This window comes from Lithobates pipiens, unplaced genomic scaffold (assembly GCF_037356315.1).
Source record: "Lithobates pipiens isolate NorthernLeopardFrog02 unplaced genomic scaffold, aLitPip1_a1.2 Scaffold_10, whole genome shotgun sequence".
Taxonomy (NCBI): Eukaryota; Metazoa; Chordata; class Amphibia; order Anura; family Ranidae; genus Lithobates; species Lithobates pipiens.
In genome coordinates, this window is record NW_027507686.1 from 239,923,468 (window position 1) to 239,948,990 (window position 25,523).

At 42.8% G+C, this 25,523-nt stretch overlaps 1 long non-coding RNA gene across 1 annotated transcript; it reads left to right on the top strand.

The window, feature by feature from the left end:
• Positions 1–5: 5 nt before the first annotated feature.
• Positions 6–25,269, top strand: LOC143941215 (uncharacterized). Its single transcript, XR_013264000.1, has 7 exons — positions 6–67; positions 5,164–5,186; positions 7,047–7,074; positions 11,397–11,444; positions 14,649–14,708; positions 18,644–18,671; positions 22,751–25,269. It is a non-coding gene; the product is annotated as an uncharacterized LOC143941215 (long non-coding RNA).
• Positions 25,270–25,523: the final 254 nt, after the last annotated feature.

Here is a 25,523-nt window from a genome sequence, read left to right on the forward strand (position 1 = left end):
ATCTATTCTTTCGTTTAACCCTGTTTGTTTATTTTTTAGATTGAGAAACCTTTAAGTAACAACGAAGGTAATTACTAACAATATATTTTAATTATTATTATTATTATATAATAATATATTATAAGTTTACTGTTAGGTTGGATTCACATCAAGTATAGTGGAACTGCGTTGGGTGGCAGTTCCACCGCAAAACAAGGCAAGTGCCTTGTCACGTATGTGCCCAATCCACAAGACAGAGTTGTGGGCAATCCACTGCCTCGCACCGCACAGTGGCCAATAGAACTGTGTGTGACATTACAATGTGTGACATTTCAATCAAGTTTGTTAAAAAAAAAAAAAGTGCAATGGACCAGGGTCGGCGTATCAGCACTGCAATTGTCCACCTGCATTGCACCCAGTGCCTGATTAAACTCTATGGAGGCCCCTAAGCAGTAGAAACCTTGGGGCCCCCCCTCACAGGTTTCTGGAAGTTTCTCGTGTGTGCCCTCTAACTGAGTAGCGTGTACGTTGATCGCTAGATGGAGATGACCATCAGTACATAGGACGTAGGTTACACCAATTTTTTTTCCAAACTGACAGCTGAAATATGAGCTTTTAAGAGTCAAACTGTAATGTGAACCTGATTTCTATGGTTTATGTACTACCTGCCGACCGCCTAACTGTAAATGTAAATCATTATTTTGACATTAAATATGGGGGTTATGGCAGCAAGCTAGCCAGTATTTTTTTTTTTTTTTTTCGGCAGGCGGTTGGCTTTAAGATAAAAGTGATCCCAGCATAGAATTTGCCACGGGATCACTTTTATAGGGAGTGGTAGAGGTGCCCCCTCCCGCCGCTTCCCGGTGGTTTAAAAGCTTACCGGAGCCGTCGGTGAGCCCGGAACGGATACGATTTCTAGGCAGGAAGCCAAGGGAATGCAAGATAGCCGGCAGATAAGATTTTTTTTTTTTTTTTTTTATGTCAAAGTGAATGATTTTATTTATTTATTTATTTTGTTTTTAAAGGTAAATGAGATATCTAGGGTCTATTCGGCCCAAGATCTCTCAATAAAGAGGACCTGTCATGCTTATTTGTATTACAGGGGATGTTTAACTTCCTTGTAATAGGAATAAAAGTGATCAAAAAAACAAAAAAAACTAAAACAAATTAAAGGTACAGTATAAAAAAATTAAATAAAAAGTAAAATAAATAAGAAAATAAAAAAAAATGTAAAGCGCCTCATCCCTCTGAGCTTGCGTGCAGAAAGTCTTTAACCGGTTCCCGACCGGCGCACGCCGATGTACATCGGCAGAATGGCACAGCTGGGCTAATGGGCGTACCTGTACTTCCCGCTGGCCGGGGAGCCCCTTGAGTCGGGTCGCGGGTCCCGCAGCCTCAATGTCCGTGGGGATACCCACGATCATCCCACGGAGAGGAAGAATGGGGCGATGCTAATGTAAACAAGCATCTCCCCGTTCTGCCTAGTGACACTGTCACTGATCACCGCTCCCTATGATCGGGAGCGGTGATCAGTGATGTGTCACAGCTAGCCCATCTACCCCCCCCCTACAGTTAGAACACATCCCTAGGACACATTTAACCCCTACAGCGCCACCTACTGTTAACCTCTTCACTGGCAGTCACATTTACACAGTAATTAATGCAATTTTAATCGCACTGATCGCTGTATAAATGTGACTGGTCCCAAAATCGCACCAAAATTGTGTCTGCCATAATGTTGCAGTCACGATAAAAATCACAGATCGCCGCCATTACTAGAAAAAAATAATATTAATAAAAATGCCATAAACCAGCAAACCAATCAATAAACGCTTATTGCAATTTTTTTTTTTACTAAAAATATGTAGAAGAATACGTATCGGCCCAAACTGAAGAAAAACATTTTTTTATATCTTTTTTGGGGATATTTATTATAGCAAAAAGCAAAATTTCGCTATTTTTGATCAAATACCACCAAAAGAAAGCTTTATTTGTGGGGAAAAAAAGATGGCAATTTTGTTTGGGAGCCACGTCGCACGGCCGCGCAATTGTCAGTTAAAGCGACACAGTGACGAATCGCAAAAAGTGCTCTGGTCCGGGGCTTAAGTGTTTAATGTAAAGTTTTCATTTCTTTGAGTTGATTCGTTTTTTTCTATCTCTTGTAAACAATTTAAGAAAGCTTCATTGTAATTTTCTTTCAAGGTCAAATCCAATATTATTTTGATCTGTGTTCACGGGGGGCCCTTAAATAGCAAGGGAGCCCATAGGCTGGTGCCTACACTGCCTATATGGTAATCCGGTACTGATTGCACCACACACCAGCCGCTATGTAGAACATTTAATGCCTCAGATATCACTAAATAAATGTATTACTAAGTGAAAATCAGAAATCATGTTTTTGTGTATAACTGCACAGGGATTCAAAGCCCAAGTCCAGGTTTCCTATGACTTTAAAGTTGTTCTAAAGCTTCAAAGATTGTTTATCTTAATTCATTCTATGCATTAAAGCAGAGCTAGAGCCCCCCCCCCCCACCAAAAAATTAAAAGTTAGCAGCTACAAATACTGTAACTGCTGGCTTTTGCCATTAGGACACTTACCTGTCCAGTGTTGGCACCCCAGATGGTTTTTCAATCGGCTCTCAGGTCCGGCCGCCGCCATTCCCTATAAGGGAAACCGGCGGTGAAGCATTGCGGCTTCACAGCCGGTTCCCCACTGCGCATGCGTGAACTGCGGAGGGGGGGTGAACTTCCCGGGGACCTCACCGCAGTTTGAGAGTAGGACCTAAAATTTTCCGACAACAAAATCCAATCTGACTTTTTCCGATTGTGTTATAGAATTCGGATGCACAAAGTGCCACGCATGCTCAGAATAAATTTGGAGATGAAAGCTATTGGCTACTGGCCTCTACGTAATCACGTCGTACGTTTTGTACTTCACCTCGTTCGGAACGATCAGATTTTCCAACAACTTTGTGCGACCGTGTGTATGCAAGACAAGTTTCGGCCAAAATCCATCGGAAAAAATCTGACCAATTTTGTACTCGGAATGTCCGACTGTTTGTACGGGGCATTAGTCTTTTGACTAAAATGCCATTTTAGATTTAGTCACATTTTAGTCATTTCAGTTGTTTTAGTTTTAGTCGTATTTTAGTCATCTCAACTGTTTCTAGTTTTAGTCGTATTTTAGCCGACTAAAATAGTATTCATTTAGTCTATTAAGATATTTTAGTCATCTTAGTTGACGAAATTAACACTGGTTACAGACTCACCCCCCCCCCCCCCTTAACTTACCTAAGCCTCATCATGATCCAGCACTGTGCATGTGTCTCTCCTGGCGTTGTCCCTCCTCCCTGGGCCAATATCAGCGGGAGCCATTGGCTCCCACCCCTGCCAGTGAACTCCAGTGACTGGGGAGTGGGGGCGGGGGCCAAGTCCCACTGTCTGTGTCAATGGACGCGGCGGCGCTCGAGCATGCACAAGTGCCCCCCATGGCTTCCTATTGAGAGCACCAGCAAGAGAGAAGGAGCCAGGAGCACAAGGGGGAGACCCGAGAAGAGCAATTCTATTGCACAGAGGAGGTAAGTATAGACATATTTGTTATTGTTAAAATTATTTTTCTTATTTTTCCTTTACAACCACTTTAAATAATTCTCTTTGGCCACGCCGGTCCAAACAATAGATTTCCTTCACTAACAAATGTGCAAGCTAGACATGTGCGCTGTCAATAAATTTGTTTTGTTTCATGCCGTTCCGTTTCATATTAGCCATTAATTCATATTGCGTAATTTGTGTCCGAAATTCTATTTAGATTCGTACGAAATACGAATTTTCGTTAGGTTTGTTCACTTTTCGTAATAATTACGAATGTTCGTTACGATGAATTTATCATTATGAGGGGCCCCCACCATCCCTGTGCTGTGCTTATTATGGGGGGCTCCCACCATCCCTGTGCTGTGCTCATTATGAGGGGCTCCCAACATCCCTGTGCTGTGCTCATTTTGAGGGACTCCCACCATCCCTGTGCTGTGCTCATTATGGGGAGCTCCCTCCATCCCTGTGCTGTGCTCATTATGAGGGGCTCCCACCATCCCTGTGCTGTGCTCCATTATGACGGGCTCCCACCATCCCTGTGCTGTGCCCATTATGAGGGGCTCCCACCATCCCTGTGCTGTGCCCATTATGAGGGGCTCCCACCATCCCTGTGCTGTGCTCATTATGAGGGGCTCCCTCCATCCCTGTGCTGTGCTTATTATGGGGGGCTCCCACCATCCCTGTGCTGTGCTCATTATGAGGGGCTCCCACCATCCCTGTGCTGTGCTCATTATGAGGGACTCCCACCATCCCTGTGCTGTGCTCATTATGGGGAGCTCCCTCCATCCCTGTGCTGTGCTCATTATGAGGGGCTCCCACCACCCCTGTGCTGTGCTCCATTATGAGGGGCTCCCATCATCCCTGTGCTGTGCCCATTATGAGGGGCTCCCACCATCACTGTGCTGTGCCCATTATGAGGGGCTCCCACCATCCCTGTGCTGTGCTCATTATGAGGGGCTCCCACCATCCCTGTGCTGTGTTGACTTCCGGGGTTTTTAACTTCATCATAATGAATAATCGTAATTAAGGAAAATTCTTATTTTGTCCGATTCTGAATCTCCCATCGACTCCCAGTACCAGTCTCTCCCACTCCCATATTAAAAAAAGTCCCAACCCCCACTCAGCAGCAGAAGAAAACCTCTGATTGGCCAACAAAACACCAGTCACGTTTCTGTTGTAATGGAATTTGGATTCGAAATTCGTACACAAAATTTCGTATTTCGTACAAAATTCATAAGCATAGAAATTCGTATTTCGGATCCTCCCGAGTGTACGAAGTTTCCGGAAATTCGTACAAATTTTCGATTCCTACGAAACGAATCGCACATGTCTAGTGCCAGCTGGGCACACTGTATAAACTGTGCATAGGATTAGCTACATACAGTACACAGCTCTGTGTTCCAGCAGCAGTACAGGGACGTCAGTCATTATACATTGGGCATTTTCATTAGGCACTTGTGGGTATGTAATCTGCCCTTGTGGAACCGTTTGCAATCACTATCTATAATTGGGGGGAGGTGCCTGTTTCTTTACTGTGTTTACTGTTATCATAATCTGGATATGACTAATTTATATCTATTGTTTGTGTCACAGATTCAGTTAATGAACATGGAGATGTGAGTACAGTGTCAGGGCTAAATGTTGTATTTCTCATGTCACCTGTCAATATCTTAAAGCTCAACTCCAGGAAACGTGAACATTCTCTCTTGTAGTGGGGGCTGCACTGCCACTGCGAAGGTTAACTGCTCGTTTAGGTCTATGAGGCATGGAAAAGTGCATTTCCTTACCTGATACTTTGCCCCTCCATAGACTGATCCTCTTCCCCTTCCTGTTCCAGCGCTCCATAGTCTTGACGTAAACTTTACTACTCTTTGTTCTCCTGCAGATGCTTACATATACACTATGTTACCAAAAGTATTGGGACACCTGCCTTTACACATACATGAACTTTAACGGCATCCCAATCTGTAGAGTTCAATATTGAGTTGGCCCACCCTTTGCAGCTATAACAGCTTCAACTCTTCAGGGAAGGCTGTCCACAAGGTTTAGGAGTGTGTCTATGGGAATGTTTGCCCATTCTTCCAGAAGAGCATTTGTGAGGTCAGCTTGGTGTTGGATGAGAAGGCCTGGCTTGCAGTCTCTGCTTTAAATGATCCCAAAGGTGTTCTATTGGGTTGAGGTCAGGACTCTGCCCAGGCCAGTGAAGTTTCCCCACCCCAAACTCACTCAGCCATGTTTTATGGGCCTTGCTTTGTGCACTGGTCCAAATCATTTGCATAGGTCCAAACTGTCCCTGATTTTGAGGGACTGTCCCTAATTTGGAGCAATGTCCCTCTGTCCCCCCCCCCCCCCCCCCCCCATTTGTCCTTCATTTTCGTCTGATCTATATAGATATATATAAAATGCACTTTTTCCCCTTCAAAAAGTGTTTCCCAGTGTTAAAACTTTCATCGAAATTCTAAATTGCTGCATTTGTAAATTTTAAAAGCCAATATAAAGGAATAGTAGTGGTAAAAAAGCCCTTGTGGATTTAATTAACCTTTTGTTTTTGGTTAATTCTCCTTTAAGGGGGCGTGTCCTATGCCTACATACATTTGCTAGTAGGTGTCCCTCATTCCCATCTCAAAATGTTGTAAGGTATGCATTTGGTGGAGAGTGGATTATGGTGTGGGGTTGCTTTTCAGGGGTTTGGCTTGGCCCCTTAGTTCCAGTTATGGGAACTCTTAAGGCATCAGCATACCAAGACATTTTGGACAATTTCATGCTCCCAACTTTGTGGGAACAGTTTGGGGATGGTCCCTTCCTGTTCCAACATGACACCAGTGCTGAGTTTCTTTAAAGCCCAATGGCAGCCAAAATATATTATTTTTATAATGAATAGAGCAGGAAAGGGTTAGAGATTCTGTCAAGTATTTATTATTGTCTACTTTATGTTTCTCCATAAGGGTTTAGTATGGACTTAGGGGAACCCCCACGCCGTCTTTTCGGCGTAAGGGTTCCCCTTTAAATCCATACCAGGCGACAGGGCTAGCAAGGTGTCAATCTTGCCGATGGAGGCGGCGACGTTGACTTCCTTTCGCTAGTCGTGTCTACCTGGAGTCACATTCAAAATGAACTGACTTTACTCCTTGTGTGGGCAAGTCCGTTCATTTAGTCTGATCGTGTGTACGCGGCATAAGGGAATTTCCCTTTACTTGTTTATCTATCTAACTATATATCTTATTCTCTATCTATCTATCTCTTTCAATCTATCTATCTATCTATCTATCTATCTATCTATCTATCTATCTATCTCTCTCTCTATATCTATCTATCTATCTATCTATCTATCTATCTATCTATCTATCTATCTATCTATCTATCTATCTATCTATCTATCTCTCTCTCTATATCTATCTATCTATCTATCTATCTATCTATCTATCTATCTATCTATCTATCTATCTAATTGTTTACCCTGTTTGTTTATTTTTCAGTATGGGAAAGCTGAAAGTAAGAGCAAAGGTAATTACTAGCAATTTATTGAGTTTATTTAGAGGGCCAATTCACACCAGGTGGTGTCCGCAGGCCGTACTTTTTTCCAATGCAGCACAGAGCATTGACTCTACCTCGCACTGCACAGTGGCCAATAGAACTTGATGAATTGTCTCTGTGACATTTTAATAAAGTTTGTTTAAAAAAAAAAGAATTAGTGCCAAGATTGGCGCATCAATACTGCAGTTTTCCAGCCTCATTGCACCGAACGCCAGCCGCTGTGTTGTAATGTAGTGGCTGGTGTGAATTAACCCTTAGAACATGAAACGTCACAGACATTACTAAAATACATCAGAAATTTTGTTCATACCAACAGCAGCACATTTTAACATAGCCAAGATGTCATTTTGCAAACTACGGCACAGGGATTTAATGCCTGACTCCAGGTTTCCTATGACTTTAAATAGCTAATTTGAGCCAAGCTGGCCCAAACAATCGAAATCCTTGGCTGATGTTACAGTTTGTACAGTGATCCCAGCAGGCACATATACTAGTAAAGGAAATAATTTGTTTAAACCAGCTTAGCTCAAACAAACGATTTCAAGTAATGAGGAACCTGCAGTTAGGCTTTAACGTGGATGCAATATTGTAACTGTTAATTAATATTTGAAATGCAGTTAGCATAAAAACCACAAGATGGCAGTATGCCCAGAATAATGCGCTAGTGTTGAAATAGCAATGGGATTTTGCAGATAAAGTATTTGACGTTTACTGATTTTTTTTTCAAATGAATGTATTTGTGGGCAGCTTGTTTGTCATTGTTCAGAGCTGAAGGTATTTTTTTACATTCATTAACAATCAGTGAAATATGAAATATTACATATACAGGTCCATGGCTATACTGAGGGGTTGGTGTACTAAAACTGGAGGGTGCAAAATCTGGTGCAGCTCTGCATAGAAACCAATCAGCTTCCAGATTTTTGTCAAAGCTTAATTGAACAAGCTAAAGTTAGAAGCTGATTGGCTCCCATGCACAGATGCACCAGATTTTGCGCTCTCCAGTTTTAGTAAATCAACACCTGTGGATAGCCTGAAAAGCGCGTGTTCAACCCAAATAGCAGGAGAGATCAGATTAATTCCATTGCTGTGTAATCAAATCCCCCCCCCCCTTTTTCTTAGTAGAAATGGGAACATCTGGATTAGTCAGCCATGCGGAGGTTGCCAAAAGCATATTGTATAGGCAGAGCTAGGCTTTCTGATTTGGAATGTGTTATCTGCAAACTGAGTGCCATGGATGCACTGTGTAGAAAGATAATGTAAGAATTAACCACTTCAGCTCCAGAAGGTTTTACCCCCTTCCTGACAAGGCCATTTTTTTGCGATACGGCACTACGTTGCTTTAACTGAAGATTGCACACGATGCTGTACCCAGATAAAATTGATGTCCTTTTTTCCCCACAAATAGAGCTTTCTTTTGGTGGTATTTGATCACCTCTGCGCTTTTTATTTTTTGCGCTATAAATAAAAAAAGACTGACAATTAAAAAAAAAAAATCTTTACTTTCTTTCGGTACAGATCACTCACTGTGTTCATTCAGGTTGGTGTGTTTATTCAGGATGGTGAGCGGCGCCCCCCCCCCCCCCAACTGACCATTCTGAAATAACCCCCCCCCCCCCCCCTGTGTGCCCTCAGTAGCAGCATAGCAGGGGAAAAGGGCACACAGGGGTTCCAGACTGCAGGGGGTGCAGATAATAGAACCAACCCCCCCCCCCCCCCTGCAGTGCATGCAGAGGAAGAAAAGAAAAGTAGAAGCTGGCAACACTTCTCAAGAGCCAAAAGTGTCAGCAATAAGACAGTACTGCTGGACCTCCTGCTAAGCAGGTGCTCGGGGTCCCCCCTTTTTGAACTGATGAGGCCTGGGCCCAGTACAGGAGGGCTGGCTGTACTGCCTTATCAGTGGCCCTGCCCATGCACACGTATGGGGGTTACCTAATGCTGGCCCAGCCAATAAAGATGGCCAAAGTCCTCAAACTCAGAACAAACCGGGGAGAAGATGTTGGCACGGGTGACGGAGCTTGAGAACATTACATTGCTGGATTGTAAAAGTTTTTTTTTCCTTGCTCTGTGCAATGGTTTTATAAAGAGTGGTCCTGCACCTCCTCTTCTGGGGTCCCCCGCCGGCACTCTTGTCTCCTCCTCTTCCTATGGGGGCACTTGTGTGGGCTCTATCCTGAGCTGGGCTGTGTGAGTCTATAGACACACATAGCATGGCTCAGTTCCCGCCCTCCCCCACTTCTTCCTCACTGGATTTGACTGATTGCAGCAAGAGTCAATTGCTCCTGCTACTCTCCATCAAGCGTGTGAGAGCACGGAAAGGGGAGAGAAGAACTGAAGCCTGGCACAGCTCTAGATCGTTTGGGGCTGGGAGGGCACTGCTATTGGAAGTTTTTATTTTTTTACCTTAATGCATAGAATGCATTAAAGGGGTTCTAAAGCCTAAACATGTTTTACCATAATGCAGACCTTTATCAATTGCCCTTTGCAGGTAGGGACCGCAGGCCCCTATAGTGTAGAAAAATAGAAGTCTCTGGTGCTAGCTGTCTTACACGGCCAGTAACCCATCTTCCGGCCCTGCCAGCCCTCATGGCTGCGGCTGTCTCTCTCTAATGCCCCACTTCCCACAGTCCACTCTTCTGGTTCTTCACCTATTTCAGACTCCAACCTCCAAGTCCCTTCAAGTGTGCCTCCCCAGTCCTCCTGACTGTGCCTCACTCACCAGCCCTCCCGGCTGTGACCAGTTTTCCTCCCTGGAGTCTATCAGCAGTGTTCTCTACTTCTGTCCTCTCTTTGGTCTCTCATGTGCCTCCGGTCCAAGACCTCTTCACGTGTTCTTGAAGTTTGTCCCAATTGCACCCGAGCCCAGGCCCGAGGTCACCTCCCCCCAGACTGCGGAGCTACCCCAAACTCCCCGACAGCCTCCACACTCTCTACTCCAGCTCTTCTACCCGACAACTCCTCCCCAGCTGGGCTGACCCAGGGTATTTAAGGAGGCCTGCCCCCTGCCAATCCAGGTTGGTGATTTGTCAGGGCTCCTCAGAACACTCTAGGCAGTGCCATCTCTCCTGTGAGTCACTAGCTGCTACTCTGAACCACCCCACCCCAGATCAAATCAAAACAAACAGGCCTGGCGACTAGCCATGCCTGCCTAAATTGACCTAACAAAAAATCCTCACTCTAGCACCCACCTACCTAGAGGGTGCTACACTTATCTGAAACCTCATTTGTTCAAGCACTGTGCACGTCTGCAGCTCTTCTCTCACCTCACTTCGGTGTCTCACAAGCTTTGCTGGTGAATTGGGCCATTGGCTCCCAGCACTGTCAATCAAAGCCAGTGACGAGGAAGCAGGCAATGGACGCAGCAGCGGGACTCGGGTGTGAGCACGCACGAATGCCCCCATGGAAAACTGCTTCCCGTACGGGCACTAGACAGAGAGAATGGACCAGGAGCGCCGGCAGGGGACCCGAGAAGACGAGGTTCAGGGCCAATCTGTGCAATTCCTGTGCACAGAGCAGGCAAGTATAGAGATGTTTGTTATTTTAAAAAAAACTTTTCCTTTACAATCACTTTAAGGTAAAAAGAACCTTTAGCCTTTACAACCACTTTAAAGTGACAATGAAGGCTTATTTTAAAAAATAAAAATAAAATAGGTTATACCTACCTGCTCTGTGCAATGATAGCACAGAGTGGTCCCTTACCTCCTCTATAGCAGTTTCCCACTGGCACTGTCCACTCTTTATTTTCCTGAGTGCCCCTTTAGCAATTTGGATGCTAAGGAGACACTCTGAAGTTTGGCTGTGTGCATCTAAAGACACACACAGTTCCGGTAAGCCACACCCCCACTCCCTCCTCACAGGAGTTAAACTGACAGCTTTAGATGGACAACTTGGTTGAATATATAGATAAAAAAATGAGAAGATACATTTTTTTTTTGTAGTAGTGGCCTTTTAAGATTGTGTAATTTCTTCCTAAATTTAATGGAAAGCATTACATTGTATACACTGATGTATATTGTCAATTATTTGTGTAAATTAATCATTTTACAAATAACCTTTTATTACTGGCTACCTCCATGACATTCAGTTTGCAAAGCATGCTGGGGTTTATTTGCCCTTTAAATCCATGAGAATGAAGAATTTGCAGTCCAATTCCTGTAATTAGCAAATGTGAAAAATGTGTGATTTTGATGCAGAAGTCACGAGACTCAACCAGTTATGTTATATTATTTTTTGCATCAGTTTTTTCTTTATTTCTTTGACTGGTGTATATTTTTTTCCCTCTCTCTTATATGCAGAATATCTTGGCCGTCTTGGAAGCATAAATTTGTTCAGGAATCGTGGTGGTAAGAGTTTTATATGGAATCCTCACTGGACATTTTCTTTCCAATAATTTTTATTGGTTCAATTTCAGGAAAAAAAAGGTATAAAAATCAACATATTATGCAAAGTGCTCAGTACAAAGCGTCGACCGTACATCTAAGACCAAAGCTATTGGCTACTAGCCTGAGCGTAGTCCCATCGTAACGAAATAACGTCATCACGTTACGTACGATCGGATTTTCCGACAACTTTGTCTGACCGTGTGTATGCAACACAAGTTTCGGACAAAATCCGATGGATTTTGTTGTTGGAATGTCCGACCGTGTGTACAAGGGCTTAGGAATAATGTTGAGAAAATAAATTCATAAGGTAACACTACTGTGATAGCACCCCCAGAATTTTGGGGAACCCTTGAGTCGCAGCATCCTATCAAATTTAGTGTTGCACATTCTCACAAGGTAACACTACTATGGCAGCACCCCCAGAATTTTGGGGAACCCTTGAGTCGCAGCATCCTATCAAATTTAGTGTTGCACATTCTCACAAGGTAACACTACTATGCCAGCACCCCCAGAATTTTGGGGAACTCTTGAGTTGCAGCATCCTATCAAATTTACTGTTGCACATTCTCACAAGGTAACATTCTCACAAGGTAACACTACTATGACAGCACCCCCAGAATTTTGGGGAACCCTTGAGTTGCAGCATCCTATCAACTTTAGTGTTGCCTGAGTGGAAACACTTCTATATGGTCCTCAATGGGATCCCCTCGTTCAGAGCAGTATATGCAAGTACACAACTCGGGGTACAGTATTTGTGAAAAGACATGGTCTTGGGAGAGTAGGTGGACCCCAGGGTCCTAGGCTAACATTCCTGAGCATTTCTTTTGGCAACATGTCAACTAAGCAGGAAAGTGACAAAAAAAAAAAACAATGAACAGAAAAAAAAAGGAAATTCCGAGTAAGTAGTATCCAATCCAGGAACGCATTATCATAACCTATTATGTATCTCCCGTTAAGTAGTTGATCCAGGGATACCATGTTCCTCAAACAATTTGAGCTTGTCGTCAGCCCACCTCTGTGACCACACCCTGGGTGATCAGGGTGAAACGTGTCAGGGGGGGGACATGGCTGGAGCTATGCTGGCCACATTCATCTACATACTAATGCACTTGCCCTTTCTTCTCTTTGAAAATTTGAGTTTGCCATTCAGAATTGCAGAGAGATGTTCATTGACCACACAGTAGTCCACGGTAATTTGGCTTTCACCGACTAAAATGGGATCATTGGTGTCCTCCAAAATCTGATGATGGAGATTTTTTCTGCTACAAATATAAAAGAGATCAATCTCCTCACATGTCTCAGAGCCCCCTCCACTGGATATCATAATAGTGCTTGCTGAGCGGATTTTCTAAGCTCACTGGTCTTTTTTCAGGATACATTCCAACTCAGAGAGCAAGGTAAAGCATTGCCATCTCTGTATGGCCAAGACCACTTGGAAACCCTCTGGCTTTGCCATCTCCTTTGTGATGCCATGACCACATCTCCAGGATGGCTGAGAAGGCATATCAACATGGAGAATGGTACCCTGACAGCTAGTATGACTATATTCCTGGGCGGTGGCAATGGTAATATCCACCATAAAGCCACCAAGAAGGACTTGAATAATATAAATAGTACACAACTGAAGTCCTTTGGCGCTAAATCTGGCAGTCTAGAAACAACCAAGTCCAAGTCATATAAAAAAGTTAATAGTAAAAGTACTGGGTATCCAGTGCAGCTGCCAACCACTTAGGATAAAGTGGATAACAAAATCAAAAAGACACAATAGCAGCACTCGGATAGAACCAATATAAAGAATATTCAATTTAATATGTTCAAACAAGTTAATTTAGTCAATGCACTAAAAGTTGATTACATAGAAAACACACAATTTTCAATATAAATAAAATGATTACAAATTGCCATGATGATACACATCTCATTGCCTTGATTGAGACACTTTGACATATAATGTATATGATACCACCAGTTGACGCAGGGTTAACATCATGAGTTGGCTCCAAGTTATAATCCTCAGATATCTGATCCTATGGCCCAATTTGCAAGGCGGGATGTAATGTTCAAATAGACCCAGATCCTGGTAATGGCTCTGTTTGCAGTATATTCCGTCTCGCTATACTGCAGGGAGTGTGCGTTTAAATGTCCCACTATGGCGGGCTGAACAGGTTAGCTGAAATAAAACTGCGATGGCGTCCCGCAAGGGGGCCCTCAGCAACGCAGGTACACCCGCTGAGGACACAGGACGAAAACAAGGATTAACACCAGAGCCGAAGGAACTGGAAGAGCGGAAGGTAGCTCAGATGTGGGTGGAGCATAAAGCTTGTAGTTGCCATAGCGACTGTGGCTGACATGTTTCGCGCGCATGCGCCTTATCAAAGTCCGACTTTGATAAGGGGACTTCCATGTGATTCTTACACAACGGTCTCTAATAATGACTGTTACTCTAGCAATATTGTAGCTTCTCTGGCAGCTCTTTTGAAACATGCAGCATTCTTTGGTAACCAACACAACCAGTCGCCATTAGGGGCGCACGGGCGCTGCCCCCCTATCCCTGTGTCCAGCCCCCTAATCTACATGCGGGGTGCCAGAAGCATGGATTCCAATGTTTTTTTTGTTTTGTTTTTAAGCACGTGATTAGAGCTGGAGGCTCTTATAGGCTTCAAAAAAGGGTGGGCTCAGATGCAGAGCACTGCGCCATGAGCCCACCCAGTTGTGTGACAATAGCAAATGAATATTTGCTGTTGTTACACTGATCCTCCTCCCAGCCAATCAGGAAGTGGGTCCTGAGACCCGTCACCCAACTGGCTGAAAGGGCAGAAGATCCTATTGCAGGCCTAGGGAAGACACACGGCGGAAACCACCGTGAAGCAGAGGAGGAGGAGACACGATGGAAGCCGCAGACTGACCGCCCATGGTATAGATTGGGGGCCAGATGCATGGATAGGGGGGGCGACCCCTAATAGATGGGCCACCACTGGCCACTGTCCTGTAGAATGAGGGATACTTAGAACTATGCTGTATGATTTTAGCTCTGCATCTTATCCTGGCCATTCACATATCAATGACTCAGAAGAATAACTTTTCGATCCAATAGTTTTAATTGTATTTGTGAACAGTTTTAGTATTAGTGCACTTCTGATCGCTCTATTTTTGTTGTCTCCTCAGATGTAAACTATGTAAAACTAGGAGAGGTGGGAGGCAGATCGGTGTATCTAAAGGCACCTTGTAAGTATATATTCATATATAAAGATAGCAATACTAAGTTGAGCTAAAAATGTAAACTGAATCTGAGCTCAGAAAGATTTGCTCTCTTATAGGAAACAACTACAAATGTTAATTGTGCTTAAACAGTACCATAAAGCTTTTACTATTTGTCTTGAACTCCCCCTAAAAAAAAATACATCCCTTGAGCCTCATAGTTGTGTATTGGCAGTGGAAGATTTAAGGAACTGTACCTAAAACTACTAATTGGTTCAACTGAATGCATCCAAGATGGCTGCTTAATCTTCTAAGGGTTTTGAATCCCCATTGAGAAAAGCGCTATAGAAACCCAAATGAAATGAAATGAAATTAAAACTGAATTAGTCTCATGAAATTTGAAGTGAGGTTTGGTGATGTCACTACTGTGCTGCTCATTATTCTCCCTGCTGGAGAGGAATCAGTACCTGGGGACCAGCAGTGCATGGAACTCCCTGCTTCTTCTTCTTCTTCACTTATTCAGTGGATCTGTGGTTTCTCCACTTCTGCTGCTTCTTGAATATTACTCTATCAATCAGCAGTCACGATGTAGTCTTGCCTCTGCAGATGGACAGAATAGGAAGGAATACTGATGGAGGTGTGTGCTCCGTAGAGGAGCCTGTACTGGGGAATATAAAAGCCAAGAGACCCCAAATGTGCAATTGAGGAAACCTGAATGGAGGGGGAAGGGTATGCAAGACAGGGAAGTGAGAAATAATTTAGGACTTAGGATGACAGACAGTAACAAGCAGATAACCGCTGAATGCTCTGGATATTTGGTCTGATCTATATAGATCAGACCAAAATGAGGGACACATGATGAGGAATGAGGGACAGAGGGACATTTCTCCAAATCAGGGACAGTCGGGAGCTATGCATACAGGTCCACCTAAAGGTGCCGTACATGGTATGGTGATTCTCTTCAGCACTCCTCTTACCTTGGCTTAGGCATCGTAGTACTAAGGGGCATCTCCAAATGTAATATTTATGGTATACTCACCTGATTTTCAATAAGTTACTCCTTAGTTGCCAGTTATGCTCAGTAAAAGCCTACGCATCTTTTTGCCCATTGCATTGTGTAGTGTTGGCAGATGTTTAATTCATTATTGGTCCACTGGGAGGAAGTAAAGGGCAAAAAGATCCTAAAAACACAAAATAGCACCCAGCACTTTCCTATAGTTACTCATACAGTTGCATGTATTTATTTTTTTGTTTTATTTTGCTTTGTCAGGATATTTGTAAGAAAAAATTGAGGTAGAACTAAAGGCCTTTGAGAGGGGTCACTAGGAAGCTCGCATACAGCATGGCACCATCTTCTGATTTTCAGCAAATTTCTGACTGGTGAAGGATAGTAAAATGTTCAGTATGCTGCAGTCAGTGCCATAATAAGGGATTAAGAAGTGTGCAATAAAAATTGGTGATGATCCACACCAACACTACTCAAAAAGTCTATCAAAAGAGGTTTGCTTTTGCTTCCGTAGCTCATATGGACATCACAAAACTTTCTTTAACATTTCAGAAAGTGGCATCCAGCAAAAACAAAATCCATGATCACCTAGGAAAAGCTTTATTCACCAAATTAGACCCTGAAACCAAGCAAAAAAACATGGCTTGCCATTTAAGCTAAGTTAGGAAGCAAAGGTCTTTGATAAAATTATCCATTACCCTAAAAAATATTGATTGGAAATGAGGTTGAGATGCTTCAAGCAAATGATATGGCCAACAGTCACCAGTTGTCTACATTATTCCATAAAACTGATGGAACTATCTATCTATCTATCTATCTATCTATCTATCTATCTATCTATCTATCTATCTATCTATCTATCTATCATGTATCCATACTTAGATCAGTTTTGATGTTTTATTTTGTTTGTTTTTGAAAAACCAACTCCGCCCAAAACTGATATTCACTTTTTCTGCATTTGCTAGCAAGTTGAATCACAGGCTGCCTTTTTATATCCCTCTGGGAGTCCAGTGGTGATCTCCACCAGAATTGCCAGGTCTGCCCAATGGCTGTTGCCATTACGAAATCAAACACTCTTTTTTTTTTTTTTTTTTCTTAATAAAATTTGGTAACTGAGCTGCTTTAGAATGATACCATCACAGGAAGTCCATAACAAAACAAAATCCCAGATACCTAATAGTAGTAAGTCAAATTCAACTGGACTTGCAGAATACTCTTGAAAACATTACACCCTTCATCCTAAGGAGTTGTTCAGTTCCAGTGATTGTACAGTTTTTCCCGTTATTTAAATTAAAGTGCACCTAAACTTTCAAGATTAGAGTATTTTAGCATACATCTAGAAGTATTAATCGTGAGTGTAAGTAGCACCTTAAGAAAAAATTACCTCTGTTTTAAATTCCTCCTTCCTAAAGCTGCAATGAGTTTCCTATGCCTAGACACTTTGGGGTTCATTTACTAAAACTGCAGAGTGCATAATCTCCTGCAGATGTGCATTGTAACCAATCAGCTTCTAACTTCAGCTTGTTCAATTAAGCCTGGCAATACATGGTTCAAACTGTTAAAGGGCAGGCTGATTGTATCGATCAATTGATCAACTTGGGTACAACCAGCCGTCCAGATTCTCTTGTAGCTGCTATAGCCGCTAACAATAATCACTGTCTTCTCCTGGTAGGGATGGCTTCCACTGTTTTCCCCCATCGGGAGAAGAAAATGGCTTGTATTAACAGTGTCTGTATTAATGGGGAAAATCAAGCTCATTTCTTTCCTGCAATCCATGGTCGCAGGAAAGACATTCCCTCAGTGTATGGCCAGCCTAAGCTATGACAGAGAAAACCTGGAAGATGATTGGTTTCTAAGCAGAGCTGCACCAGATTTTGCACTCTCTCCGGTTTAAGTAAATCAACCTCTTCTTGTCACGAGCCTCATAATTGTATCTCTGGATGTAAGTCCCATAAGATTTAGGGTGAAATTTGGGGATAGTACTACTGTTCTGCTCACTGTTCTCCTTGCTGGAGAGGAATCTATCCCTGAGGACCTGCAGCACAAGGATCTCCCTGCTCCTACTTCATCCATTCTGTGTATCTTTACTTGTTCCACCTCTCCTGCTGCTTCTTAATTACCCCCCCCCCCCCCCCCCTCCACCAGTCATCATGAGATGAAGGATCATGGGCTCTGGCAGAAGGAAGCAAATCCCTGCTTCTCTTCCAAGATGGCTGACTCCAAACAGAGACACAGTACACACTACAGCATGGGAAGTCAGTAAATGGAAAAATATCAGCATACAGGCAATGGGGTTGATTAACCAAAACTGGAGAATGCAAAATTTGGTGCAGCTGTGCATGGTAGCCAACCAGCTTCTAATTTCAGCTTGATTAATTAAGCTTTGACAAAAAAAAATCTGAGTTTTTATGTAGAGCTGCATCAGATTTTGCACTCTCCAATTTTAATAAATGGACCCCAATACTGGCAACTAGGTCTTTGCCCTTTTTTGTTTTGTGTGGACACAGCTTACACAGTTGAGGTCTTCTTTAAACCCTTATTCATCCCATATCCAATTACCATAACATCATATTTTTAGGAACAAGTAGAGTTTCCAGTTGACTTTGACTTGCTATTACTGTGCACCGCACGGAATAGGTGAAAAAAGTTTATAGGCATGAATGGATGGAAATATCTGATGGAAGCTGCCATCCCCTGATGCATAGTCCTTGGGTCATGAAGTTGGTAACCAACCTACTTCCCTCAAATCTGTATTTGGCCCCCAAGTTTTGAACTTAAAGCTATTGACTTCAAGACAGAGATGAGCAGATCTGAGGGTAACTGGCAACTGCAGTCTTAAAGAGATTTAAAAAGTTGGCAGGCGGTTCTTTTGCCACAATATCAGTTTTGGGTGGACCTGGCTAAAAATGTTTTTAGCTTTATCGCTTATTGTTTTTTCTCCTACTTTTCCTCATAGCGGAAGGCGATGCTCCTCCTTAGCCTTGGTGAGTATTTCAATTACCAAACACACCATCCCAGTGCACAAAAAATATTTTTTTCCATTATATGAAGGAATTCGTTTGATAATGAAAAAATCAACATCAGACGCAACTATAACAATGTTTTGCCAAGTGAGGATATGATCAGAATTAGACAACAGGGAATGGACACAATTAAAAAATGGGTTGAGTCGCATTAGCAATAGGGTTTAGCTAAACAATACACCAGAGATTCCCTTAACTGTCCACAGAGATTCACAAAAAGAACCTGACATGCCATTGAGTTATGTCCACCATCTTTTTTCATGCTTAAATTTTTCTATAAACTTTTGGTACTAACCAGTTGTTGCACCAGTACACTTGTTTCAAGATTTACAACCCCTTGGAAAACACCTGCTTGATCCCGATGGGTGCAAGACTCTGCCACAACACCAGCGCTCCAGGAAATGGTGCAGAAATTAGGGTAGTGTTATGAGCATTTTACAAGGTAGATTTGTTGCTAAAGAATTTAAAAAAAAAATCCATGGGGGTTTCTGTGTCGTTTTGTGTCAAATGGTTTGAATCAAACCTCCAATATGTTCCATGAAACTTCCTGCTCCAAAATAGCTGATCTTAAAATAAAACCCATTGGCCATTTGAACTTGCGATCATTGGGAATAATTACCCCTTACAGATAGCTAAAAAGATCATTGGTGTCAGTAGGAATGTATCTGAGAGGCAGAAATTGCTCATTTGTGGCAAGGATGTGGAATCCCCTTCCACAGAAGGTGGTCTCAGCGGAGGGGGGTAAAGATAGTTTCAAAAAACTATTAGATAAGCACCTGAACGACCACAACATACAGGGATATACAATGTAATACTGACATATAATCACATACATAGGTTGGACTTGATGGACTGGTGTCTTTTTTCAACCTCGCCTACTATGTAACTATGTAACCCCTAGCAACCTCTGGAGGAACCCTGGTTGAGAAACCCTGCTTTAGACAAAACTTTTTTTTAAATATATTAAGATAGAACAGTGAAGGATTAAACCCTCTGTCAAGTTTTTTGCTGTCTGTGCCCCCATTGGGAAGATCCACCCTCTCTTTGCACTGATGACCATTCCCATTGCGATAGAAAATGGGGGAGAATCCAAAATTTAAGAAATGTCTCCAGAACAAGAAGTAATGGCAAATCGTGCAATGGGGAAACCAGTTCTAGGGACTGCTGTCTAAGCTGAAAATTCCCCTAACTTTTGAAGATTTCCTCTGATGTTCTATTTCTAGGACAGGAAGTGAAGAAAAATGTCCACAATGGTGAACAGCAAAATAAAAATAACCTGCATCCTATGCATCCTAATGCATCCTATGCATTAAGGTGAAAAAACACCTGGCAGTGATCGGCCCCCCAGCCCCCCCCCCCCCCATTTACTTACCTGAGCCCTGGAACTTCACACACCGGAGACGCGCTCTTCCTATGGCTGGAGTTCTCGGTTCTTGATTGGATAGATTGATAGCAGCACAGCCATTGGCTCCCACAGCTGTCAATCAAATGCAAAGACACAGGCACCGGGGGCGGGGCCGAGTCACAGATTCAGTGGCTATGGACGCCGCTTGCTGGACTCGGGAGCGCGCCTGCAAGGTAATCCCCTGGGAGAGAGCTTCTCCTAGGGGGTTATCTGATGCGGGGAGGAGCCGCAAGAGCTACGAGGGACCCCAGAAGACGAGGTTCGGGTCCACTGTGCAAAACGAACTGCACAGCGGAGGTAAGTATAACATGTTTTTATTTAAAAAATATTTGAAGCTTTACAATCACTTTAAGATTGAACCTCCTGTCCTGGGCGCACTCCTGTCATTGACAGGTCCTGTTTTGAACAAATGGGGTGCTGGATTCAGATTGTCTAACATTCACTGAAATAGTCACTGGGCAACCTGGTTTCTGTTTGCCAACACTCTACAACCCAGATAGCAAGGATAACTTCACACAAATTTGTGGCAATGTTGTCTGCCGGACTTTCCGGCAGACTAGGTCCGACGGGATCAGTCCCTCGGACAATCCGATCGTGTGTGGGCTAGTTTGACCGCTTTTTATAAAAAAAATAAGACTAGAAATAAAACATGTTCCAAATCTATCCGATGGAATAAAAATCTGGAAAACCGTTCGTCTGTGTGCTAGTCCAATGGACCAAATACGACGCAAGGGAAGCTATTGGCTACTGGCTATTGAACTTCCTTGTTTAGTCCCATTTACGTCATCACGTTCAAAACGAACGGACTTTATAATTTACTGACTTAGTCCGGTCATGTGTGGACAAGTCCGTTCGTTCAGAAAGTCCGTCAGACCTCCGCTGAAAGTCCATCGGGAAGACCATCTGGCCTAGTCCATTGAAAAGTCCGGTCGTGTGTATGCGGCATAAGTCTTGTTAACTTGCTGCACACTTTCACTGGCAAGTTGCACACTTTGCAGAGCACTTGAAGCACAAGTTCTATTTGAAACGTTTCCAATTTGTAGCAAATTTGCGTGGCAAGTCTTTAGCAAGAGCAAAGTTGCTGTGGTGAGTCTACAGAAAGAGCTCTGCAAGTCTACAGCGTGAAAATTCAGCCACAGTGACCCCCTGTGGTGGGATGACTATTGCACAACATAACTGAACCAGAACTTGCAGCAAAATGTTTGCAAAGAAAGTTGATCTGGAGTTATGCAATGTTGACTTGCTGCAATTGTGCAAAAAACTTGTGAAGCCTGGCAAGTCTAGCAATAGCTTAGCAAGTCATTTTCAAACTTGCAGCACAATTGCTTGCTATCTGGGATGTTCTCTGATGACCTAATGGTTTGGGCACTGGATCCAGCAGGAGACAGGCAAACATCTGAAGTTGAGCAGTGCCCACATACATCTGTGAGTTTGGCTTGGTTAAACTGTAGCATGCAGTATATGCCCCCTGCCTTACCTCTGGCTGGTTACCAGGCAGCAGCATCCTTGATGAGGAGTCCAAGTTCATAACAATTCTCTTTAAGTATTTCTGTGAGAAACAGTGAGATTCTGCAATAATGGCCACATTGCCCTTGGAGAAATTGTCAAAGACCACCGAGTTCCAGCAGAGATCATCTTCTGTTTGTCATTTGTGATATTATTGACCTTTCCATTCTCTGCCTCAGTGCTGGGTACAGATCTTCTTTTTTTTCCACCAAGAACTGCCAACAAGTCAGGGAGATCACGAAAAACTTAATCTAGAAAGAAGGAGTACCAGCACTGGTAAATGTAATGTTATAACATTGCCAGCAAATAGTATAATTCACTCTGCTAGGGATAAGGGGTTGCCAACGTTCCTCAACGTTATACATTCTATTTGTAAATCCTCGAATGGGATTTTAAAGGCAACTAAGAACATTGTTCATCTATATAATATTTGGGGGTTCTAAGTAATTTTCTAGCAAAAAAAAAAAACAGTTTTTAACTTGTAAACACCAAATCTCAGAAAGAGTCCTTAAAGAGGAAGTAAACCCTGATGAGTTTACTTCCTCTTTCATTCCCTGCAAAGGTAAAGCATAATGGACTCCTATGCATCGCATAGTAGTCCATTATGTGTCACTTACCTGACACAGGAGCCAGCGAAGTCGCCGCTGTCCCCTGTAGTGCGCCGCATCCATCTTCTTGGTGGGGTCTCGCAGCTCCGCCGCTGTCATTCCGCGAAGCTGCGATAACGTCACTCCCGCGCATGCGCACGGGAGCCGACACGCGCGGCAGCTCCGTCGTTGAGAATGCCGCGCTCAGTGCACCTGCGCCGTAGACAGCAGTGCCTGTTTTCGGGCAAATATCTCCTAAACCATATAGGTTTAGGAGATATTTCTTGGACCTACAGGTAAGCCTTAATCTAGGCTTACCTGTAGATCAAAGTGGTTTGTAAGGGTTTACAACCACTTTAAGTGGTTAAAAAATAAAAAATAAATTAAAATTCTTGGTTGCCTTTAAAATCCCATTTGAGAATTTATGAATGGAATGTATATGTTATAACATTAAACTGAAATTAAGTATTATTTAATAATTTTAATGTGAGGTTCTTATGACCTCATCTAATCTTATCTTGACCATATTTTTTCTTCCTTAGATCTTATGGAACTATCATTCAGGAATGCCTCCACCACATCAACTCCTCAAATCCTTTGCTCAACCTCCAAATTCTTGAATAGCCTAAAGCCACCACCGAAGTTCTGTCTGCTCAATTCAAGCCCCCAAAAACTCTGCAGGGGACTTGCTTCCCAAATTCTCTTTTTTGACTTATATTTTATAGTTTCTGCTTATTGCCTAAAATGAATGGCCTTCTAAACTCCAGCTGTTCTAAATCCTTATCATCCATTTCAATTGGTTTTATTTAAAGAAATTCTTCTGCTAGAACCCAAATTCCGCAGGTACTTTAACACTTCTGTATAGCAACATGGACACCTTTTAATATAAGCTGCTCTTGAATTAACATTTCTATCACCGGCCATCCATTTAGATGCAGCAGAGCCCAATGAGAACCATTATATCTGAATAAACAGACTTTAACCACTGAAACAACTAAAATAATAAAGGAACAATGGTCTTAAATTTGCTTAAGAGGGGCCTGCAGGAGTAGTAAGACCCCTTTTGGTGTTACCACATAGAAAAAGCAATAGGATGTTTACTCTACATTAGAAACCTCCATTAATGGCAAAAAATCAACCCATAGAAACTAATCTGTTATGTATACAGCAGGGGCGGACTGACCATTGGGCCACTCGGGCAATGCCCGAGGGCCCTGAGCCATTAAGGGGCCCCATCAGGGTTGCCAGCCTCAGTAAAACCAGGGACAGTATGTAATAATCTGTGTTTTTTTTTTTACATCTGTCTCTAAAATGTCCCTTACCAACATCCTTTTGGTCTAAAAATCCCAAGATTATAGCTGCCCCACCTCTCCAGTACCTTCTCAGCCAATAGAAACATGTCTGTGTATACTGTGTGTACATGTATGTGTATACTGTGTGATTGTATACTGTGTGTGTGTGTGTATACTGTGTGGCCCCATAATATCTGATTGCCTGGGGGCCCCATAATCTCTTATTGCCCAGGGGCCCCATGAGTTGTCAGTCCACCCCTGGTATACAGGCATTCAACATCCAATCCCTATTTGATCCTAGTTCTGTTCAACGCAGACCAAGAAAAGTGGTTCTAGTTAGACAATTACTACCAAGAGTCCAAATGTTGTCCACAAGGTCTTGAGGAGCATCATAGTTACTTCACCCCTTTGTTTTATAACTACATGAACTATAGAAAGGCATGAATTCCCTTTGATACTTTTATTTTTGTATTATCTCTTGATTGGACCTATAGGTGGATTTTTTTTGAGTTTTATGAGATAGGAAAGGCCATTGATCAGATCTTGTACCAAAGTCTTGACACTTATTTTTCACTTTGGTTGATAGAAACTGTAGAACCCTATAGCCAGGACCAAGACAAGGGTTGGGGCGGGAGGGGCAGCTGCCCTGGACATAATGGTTTACTGTAGGAATGAGGGTGCCTTTCATCTGTTACAAGGCTGACATGAGCAGCGACAGCGGCAGTGATTTTGACAAGCGAGAGACTGCTGGGTGTAGGATCCCCTAAGCATGCACATCATGAATGGGGAAGGGACAGTTTGGTCCTGGGCACTGGATGACCTTGTCCCGGCACTGTGTAGCCAGCACATGGCTTAGTGTCTACAGACATTAAGCGGGCCCCATCTATCACAAGTGCAAAGGAAGTTTAAACAGTTTTCATTTGCAACCTCTAATTGGCTAATAGATGTCGGTACACTGTTGCTGTTGGCCCAGTTCACTGAAACTGGAGACGCAAATTAAGTAACAACCTCAAATATTCTTCTGCAATTACAGTAGCAATGTCTCCCCACCTAAGTGCCAATGAGTCTTAATCCTTCGGCAGTAGCCCCACTTACTTAGAGTAGCTTCAGAGGTAATGCAGTTCCAGCCAACCATAAAATATACATTGGGGTTTAATTACGAAAGGCAAATCCAATTTGCACTACAAGTAAAGTGCACTTGAAATTGCACTGAAAGTACACTTGGAAGTAAAGTTGCTGTAGATCCGATGGGGACATGCAAGGAAAATAAAAAACAGCATTTTAGCTTCCACATGATTGGATAATAAAATCAGCAGAGCTTCCACCCATTTCAGATCTACCCCTCAATTCTACAGCGACTGCACTTCCAAGTGCACTTTCAGTGTAATTTCAACTGCATTGTGCACTTGTAGTTTGCACTTGTAGTGCAAACTGGATTTGCCTTTCATAAATAACCCCCATTGGCCAATATATATTAGGTAAGGTTGAATAAAGATACCAGTCAATCCAGTTCAACCTGTGTGGGTGTCTATGTATATATCCTCTACCTATTCCCATATCCCTGTATAAAGTGTTCAATAAGATGCCCATCCACAAGTTTTTTGATTTCTCGCTGAAACCACCGATTGTGGACGGAGTCCTTACCTTGCTGCAATCTCTGTTATAAAAAGAAAAAATGTTGACACAGGCAAAGATATTATATTATTTTAAAGTAGCATCAATAAAGTGAATGGAGCTTTGAAATAGGAAGTAGAAATCTCACCTTTAGGGTTGTAACGAGCCAGTGGGGGACTGATCCGGCCGACCTCTACAATGAACTGACGTGTTGGTTTTTAATGGACTTACCCTTTAACTAATACCAATTGAGGCGTTTGCAACACTATCTCTCTGACAGCTGGAGTGAAAGAATCATTTTATCCTTTGTATAATATACAAGCTGCGAAAAAAAGTTACACTACCCACCTCCCACTGCTCTTTCTACCGCATTCCTCGCACCATGTAATCTGTGAAATGAAAGCATGCA